Here is a 7,412-nt window from a genome sequence, read left to right on the forward strand (position 1 = left end):
TATAGCCATCTTGTCGCTTGTGCGCTGTAGCGATTTGCAATGTGTAACACCAGCTTTTCTGGGACAGAGGGGAGAGAGAGAGAAAAAAAAAATTCCCATTGACTTTGCATTGGGTTTCGTGTTTCGGTCGATCCCCGACTTTTCGCTATAGTCGGCCGATTTCACTTGACTCGACTTTTGAGATAGTCGGGTTTCGCGAAACCCGACTCGACCCTAAAAAAGTAAAAGTCGCTCAACCCTAACTGCTGCCTTTCCTGTGACCAGGGCCGGCATCAGCACCCGGCGCACCTGGGCAAATGCCGGGGCCCTGGGGAGAGAGGGGGGCCCACTCACACTGTCATAGATACAGCTGGGAGAGCAGAGCAGGAGATAACATGCTCTCTCCGCCCACAAAGTCACTGCTGGCTGCGTTCTCTTAACCCCTATGTGCCAGCTCTGACACAAGCATCTTCTCAGTCAGTCAGTGCAGCCAGGCAGGCACACATAGGGGTTAAGAGAAGGCAGCCAGTGTGACATTGTTTGTGGGCGGAGAGAGCACGTTCTCTGCTCTGATCTCTGCCCCTGAATGGCTGCAGTGCTGCTGACGTTATGAGGCAGATTCAGGAGGAGCTCCTAGTCCTACCAGTGCCTGAGTGAGTGGCGCTGCTATATACTACGTGGGCTGCGCTGCTATATACTACATGGGCTGTGCTGCTATATACTACGTGGGCTGCGCTGCTATATACTACGTGGGCTGCGCTGCTATATACTACGTGGGCTGCGCTGCTATATACTATGTGGGCTGCGCTGCTATATACTACGTGGGCTGCGCTGCTATATACTAAGTGGGCTGCGCTGCTATATTCTACGTGGGCTGCGCTGCTATATTCTACGTGGGCTGCGCTGCTATATACTACGTGGGCTGCGCTGCTATATACTACGTGGGCTGTGCTGCTATATACTACGTGGGCTGCTATATACTACGTGGGCTGTGCTGCTATATACTATGTGGGCTGCGCTGCTATATACTACGTGGGCTGCGCTGCTATATACTACGTGGGCTGCGCTGCTACATACTACGTGGGCTGCGCTGCTACATACTACGTGGGCTGCGCTGCTATATACTACGTGGGCTGCGCTGCTATATACTACGTGGGCTGCGCTGCTATATACTAAGTGGGCTGCGCTGCTATATACTAAGTGGGCTGCGCTGCTATATACTAAGTGGGCTGCGCTGCTATATACTACGTGGGCTGCTATATACTATGTGGGCTGCGCTGCTATATACTACGTGGGCTGCGCTGCTATATACTACGTGGGCTGTGCTATATACTACATGGGCTGCTTTATGCTACGTGGGCTGCTATATACTACATGGGCTGCTATATACTACGTGGGCAGTGTTATATATTACATGGCTGTGTTTATATGCGATCATGAATCGGGTATGTGTTAAAGGGGGGGCCCACTGAGACTCTTTCGCCCGGGGCCCTCAAAAACCTGGAGCCGGCCCTGCCCGTGACCATTGCGTTACATTCATCTGGAGCAAAAAAAGAGGACTGGTTGTTTGCCCTGCTAGACCCAAGCCACAAGGAAAACTGCATCTATTCTTTCTGAGGGGGAGAGGTCTTCTAAAATGGTGCTATACGAGTAGTACATTGTTGAAAAAATTACCATCAGATGATGGCGGCAGAGAGCAAGCTTCCTTACCCAACCACGGAAGATAGGTGAGGGTGACACACAGAAGATGCAGGGCTATACTGTCAAAAGCCTGGGCCAATTTCATGACACCCTCTCAGCGTCCATGCCCTGATGACTGGTTATTTTTAACGAGCAGGGAAAAGTTTTTAAGGATGGTCAAGCAATACCTGACCGACAAAACTGGCATACTCTCTAATTCTCCTGTGACCTTCAGCTATTGAGTCCCAAAGCTGTACACTTTGCATGAGCTGTCCCTCTCTGCCTTGGAGGTGGTGTGCTGCCCTTCCGCTAGTGTCTTGCATTAGCGGGGTTTTTAGTGCCACTGGGTGGGTCATACCAGACAAAGTGCTGAGAAGGCTCACTCTGATTACAATGAACAGAGCTTGGATTAGACCCAACACAAAATGTTTTTTAATGTTCAATATTTGAATAAGGCCCTCCAGTTGTTACCTTCTAGGGTTTATGGATGACTGGATAACACTACTTATAATTTTTCCTGTGTTTGCACTTTGTGTAGAAGTACCACAAGAGCACTTTCTTAATTTTTTTTTATGAGGCGCTAGAGTTGGTGCCTTAAATGGTGTATGGATGACCCTGCTTGTAACTATTGACAAGCTTTGCACTGTGTGCAGAGCATTTATGAGTGTAGGAGTACCACAACTACACTTTGTTCACAATATTTGATTGAGGCACTACTATTGGTGCTCTCAAGAGTGTATGGATGACCCTGCTTGTAATTTTGGGCAGGATTTGCAATTAGTACACAGCCTTTGAGTCTAGAAGTGTCACTATATGGCACTTTTAACAGAATGTGTGTGAGGCCCTCCTTTTTGTCAAATACAGGGTGTACATGAGTCCCTAATGTTTGACACTTCTTGTTACCTTCAGAAATTTCACTGACATTTCCTATTTTTTGATAAAAAAATCAGTTTTGCTTTACATAAATTATAATTTTTAAAAAATCCTTTTTATATTTAGCCATATATACCAGTCATTATGCAGGAAAAAAATGTTTCTTTTTTTTCTGTGTAAAGTCTAATTTCTCGTTGATTTTGATTTTGTCAGTCCTTAAAGTTGGGTAAGTGTGACACCATAGGTAGTGGGCTTTTCTTGATAGGCTGCACACATCCTATTTGGGATATTGATAATACTTTTACGTTACAACATACATTGTCCATTTGGTTTCATTTTTAGCCAATCCGCGTGAGTGGATTGGACCGGTTGCAGGATGGATTGGGACGCCCGTGAGGCCGCTTGGCAGGCCCAATCTTCGAACATTTTTTCTTCTGGTGATAACCCGACACCGGATTTCACCAATATTCGGAGCCTAGAAAAGTATGTCAAATCTAATATAGTGCCTCGGGGCCTTAGGGTGCCGATATATGCAGCTTGGGAACCCTCCCCCACTTTTCGTGATACATGGGAGCAGGGACTACTTAAATGCTCCAGCATCATCATGAACATGCTCTTGGAGCATGATAGGGAGCTGTCAGCAAATACCAAACTCAAGATCAAAGATCTGGAGGCTAAGCTAACCACATTTGATGACATAAAACAGATACAGCCTTTTAAATTAAAATTGAAGGACAGTTTGGATAAATATGATAAGGACATCATGCTTAGAAAGAAATCCAAATTTTTTAGGGATTGTTATGATTTTGATACACAAAATGCCCTTAAATGGAAGCATCGGGGAAATCAGAGACAAACGGCTCAGGCACAGAGAACTATGGAGACTGGAAGGGAACCTCCGAGAAAGGTTGATTATACTTCTGGGAGTGATTTTTTTTTTTTTATCGTCAGCAGAAAGCGAACCAGACGGCGGGTTCGAAGGGGGCATAAGCGCCACTCGATTTGGAGGTCGACGGCCGCCAACACAGAAATCGTACAGGAACTTTCGCAAGTAATAACCACAACATCTCCTGGGTCCATGGTGGCCCACAAACAGGTATCCAATGATACACTTCAAATCATTAATCTTTCTGACTATGAACTGTCCTCTATTGAGATTTCGATCCTACAGAGAGGCCTTAAGGTACCTTCACACTAAACGATATCGCTAGCGATCCGTGACGTTGCAGCGTTCTGGCTAGCGATATCGTTCAGTGTGACACGCAGCAGCGATCAGAATCCTGCTGTGATGTCGTTGGTCGGGGCTAGAGGGCCAGCACTTTCTTTGGTCGCTGGCTCTCCCGCTGACATCGCTGAATCGGCGTGTGTGACACCGATTCAGCGATGTCTTCGCTGGTAACCAGGGTAAACATCGGGTTACTAAGCGCAGGGCCGCGCTTAGTAACCCGATGTTTACCCTGGATACCATCCTAAAAGTAAAAAAAACAAACGCTTCATACTTACCTTCGGCTGTCTGTCCCTCGGCGCTGTGCTTTCCTGCACTCACTGTGAGCACAGCGGCCGGAAAGCACAGCAGTGATGTCACCGCTCTGCTTTCCGGCCGCTGTGCTCACAGCCAGTACAGAGAAGCAGAGCGGCGGGGACAGACAGCCGAAGGTAAGTATGAAGCGTTTGTTTTTTTAACTTTTAAGATGGTATCCAGGGTAAACATCGGGTTACTAAGCGCGGCCCTGCGCTTAGCAACCCGATGTTTACCCTGGTTACCGGCATCTTTGGTCGCTGGAGAGCTGTCTGTGTGACAGCTCTCCAGTGACCAAACAGCGACGCTGCAGCGATCTGGATCGTTGTCTGGATCGCTGCAGCGTCGTTTAGTGTGAAGGTACCTTTACGTTCTCACCAGTTCAAATTTTGGATAAGTTTACTTTAATCAAAGATTTATATTTGTTTTGCAGGCGGTTGGTTTTACAGATCTTGCATAATAGGCCGCAGATGGTGGAAGGTTTGGATCAGACTGACCAACAGGTTTTTCGTGATTTAGTACAGCTACTACAAGAAAGGGAATCAGATCACAGTAAGTAACGTTTCCCTCATAAAAACAGATCCAATACAGCTCCTCCGTTTTCCCTATTACTGGCCATGGTCAAAAAAGATATCCTAGCCCTGAGTTTAATCTCTCGGGTACCGGATAATCTCAATGTGGTGGAAAGGCGGGCCCTGGCCAGTCTAAAGAACAATAATTTATTTTTGATTTAAGAAGCCGACAAAGGTGACAATGTGGTCTTGTGGCCACATGACCTTTATCTAGAGGAGGCCCATCGTCAACTAAGTAATACGAGGTTTTGTAGGAAGCTACCATCCGATCCTACTGATATATTTTCAGCCAAACTTAGACTGCGCTTGGATAAAGCTAGGGAATTGGGCATCATTGGCAGCCAAGAGCATAAAATTTTGTGGGTAGATTGCCCAATAACAGCTACGTTCTACATGCTGCCAAAAGTCCACAAATGTCTTCATAGGCCACCGGGATGTCCAATTGTGGCTAGCATTGGCAGACTTTGTGAGAAGCTCTGCATATATGTGGATTATTTTTTGCAGCCTCTGGTTAGGAACTTACCTTCCTTTGTCAAGGACTCATCGCACTTTATCAGTGTCTGTCGGGAATTGGCCATACCGGCGGACAGTTGGTTAGTTACTTGCGATGTTGAATCCCTGTATTCAAATATCAACCATGAGGATGGCGTTGGGGCAGTCCTTTATTTCCTGGATAAATTAGGACATTCTGACAGGATGCATGATTCCCTGATTGTGGATTTATTGGATTTCATTCTGAAACATAATTTTTTTGTTTTTGACAGAACTTACTACCTTCAGACTTCAGGGGTGGCCATGGGGGCGAGATGTGCCCCGGCTCTCGCCAATCTCTTTTTGGGATGTGGAAAGCCACCATGGTCTACCCCCTTGAATTATTTAAGAATAACATACGACATTGGCTGCGTTACATTGATGACGTCTTTTTTTATCTGGTCACGTACTAGAGATTCATTGCAGATTCATTGATCTATTGAACAATAATCCACAAAACATTCTGTTAACGTTTTCAATGTCCCCCTCCACAGTGGCCTTCCTAGATCTACAAGTCTCGGTGAAGGATGGCTCTATCTCCACCAAATTATACCGAAAGCCCACGGCTACAAACTCACTGCTGGACTATAGGAGTTTTCATCTGCTACATACTAGGGATGGTGTACCCATAGGACAATTTTTGAGGACAAGAAGGAACTGCACCTCAGACGAGGACTTTCGTTCAGAGGCTTTGGATTTGACAGACTGCTTCAAACAGAGGAATTACCCCCAAAAGAGTATCTCCCGGGCCTTTCAATGGGCTAGGGTCCAGACATAGGAGTCAATATTGGAGGTACGTAATAGGGTGGATGATAACGAGCCTAGGCTTATTACTAATTACAATAGTCATTGGACACAGATTAGGACCATTTTACAATACATTGGGGTATCCTAACCACTGACTTCCATTCCTCCAATGTGGTTGGGGACCGGCCATTGTTGACGGCCAGAAGAGCTCCTAATTTTAGGGATGTCCTTACTAAGAGCCATTATGTGAGACAAACTGTTAGGCTCAACCGGGGATCAATTTAAGGGGGTTCCTTTGCATGTGGCTGCTGCAATATATGTTCCCATATGTCACCGACGAGGGACTTTTTTGTTAGCCCAAGAGATGGCAGTGAACATAGACTTCGGTCTTACATCAATTGCAAATCCACCTGTGTTATCTATGCCCTGATCTGCCCATGCCAGTTGTTTTATATAGGCCAAACATCTCAGGAACTGAGGCGCAGGGTTCAAAAGCATTTCTCAATGATTAATCTTGCACAAGTTGATTCTATGAAGGGCAAGACCTTCACCCCGGTGGAAGCCCACTTTCTAGCAGAACATGCTGGTCGGGTTGCCAATACGTGGGTGATAGGGCTTGAACAGATTCATATTTAAATCAGGTGAGGTTCACCTAAGCAAACCCTATTACGTTCTGAATCACGATGGAATTTTAACCTCGGTTCTATTGCACCTGCAGGTCTAAATGAAGAACCATTATTTACCGGGTTTCTGGGATAACATCTTCAGACTTCTTGAAGGATCATGTATAGACTGGAACATCCGGTATTATGCATCGACCATCTGAGGGTTCCTTTGGACCGACTAGCTGTGTTTCTATGACTACTCTATGGACATTATACACTATACAAAAAAAGGTTGCACTCTATCGTGCCAAAGCATGTCGAATATGAAATACATGAAATATGAATAGCAAAATGGCTTTTTGAACATAGGGAAAAATATTTGAGACGCTTTGCACAGAATTTGGCCAAATAGTGTGGGCCCATCAACCATCGTCAAGGTGGTCTCAATAATCTGATGGGTCCCTGACCTCCATGTCCAAATGTGAAGACTTACCGAAGGCCAGTGTCTGTATGCATGGGTGAATGTGGACACCTCTCTCAGTAAAGCCTACATATGGGTTGGCCAGAACAAAGTGTGATTAGATGTAATTAAAAACCACATGGTGAAGGGAGGAGTGCTCAATCCTCAGCTAACATAGAAATGACAGAAAAACGACTGGCACATCCAAACAAGTGTGAATAGGTGCATACCAAGAGCAGCTACCTTCATACACAATATACAAAAAAGGTTGCAATCCATCGTGCCAAAGCATGTCTAATATGGAATACATGAAATATGAATAGCAAAATGGCTTTTTGAACATTAGGAAAAATATTTGAGACATGCTTTGGCACGATAGAGTGCAACCTTTTTTTGTATATTGTATATGGAGGTAGCTGCTCCTGGTATGCACCTATTCACACTAG

At 45.5% G+C, this 7,412-nt stretch overlaps 1 long non-coding RNA gene across 1 annotated transcript; it reads left to right on the top strand.

Moving 5' to 3' along the window:
- The first annotated feature begins 2,448 nt into the window (after window positions 1-2,448).
- On the top strand, window positions 2,449-7,156 carry LOC138641507 (uncharacterized). Its single transcript, XR_011313888.1, has 4 exons — window positions 2,449-3,628; window positions 4,485-4,603; window positions 5,649-5,947; window positions 6,620-7,156. It is a non-coding gene; the product is annotated as an uncharacterized lncRNA (long non-coding RNA).
- The last annotated feature ends 256 nt before the right edge of the window (window positions 7,157-7,412 follow it).

This window comes from Ranitomeya imitator, chromosome 6 (assembly GCF_032444005.1).
Source record: "Ranitomeya imitator isolate aRanImi1 chromosome 6, aRanImi1.pri, whole genome shotgun sequence".
In the NCBI taxonomy this organism is placed as follows: Eukaryota; Metazoa; Chordata; class Amphibia; order Anura; family Dendrobatidae; genus Ranitomeya; species Ranitomeya imitator.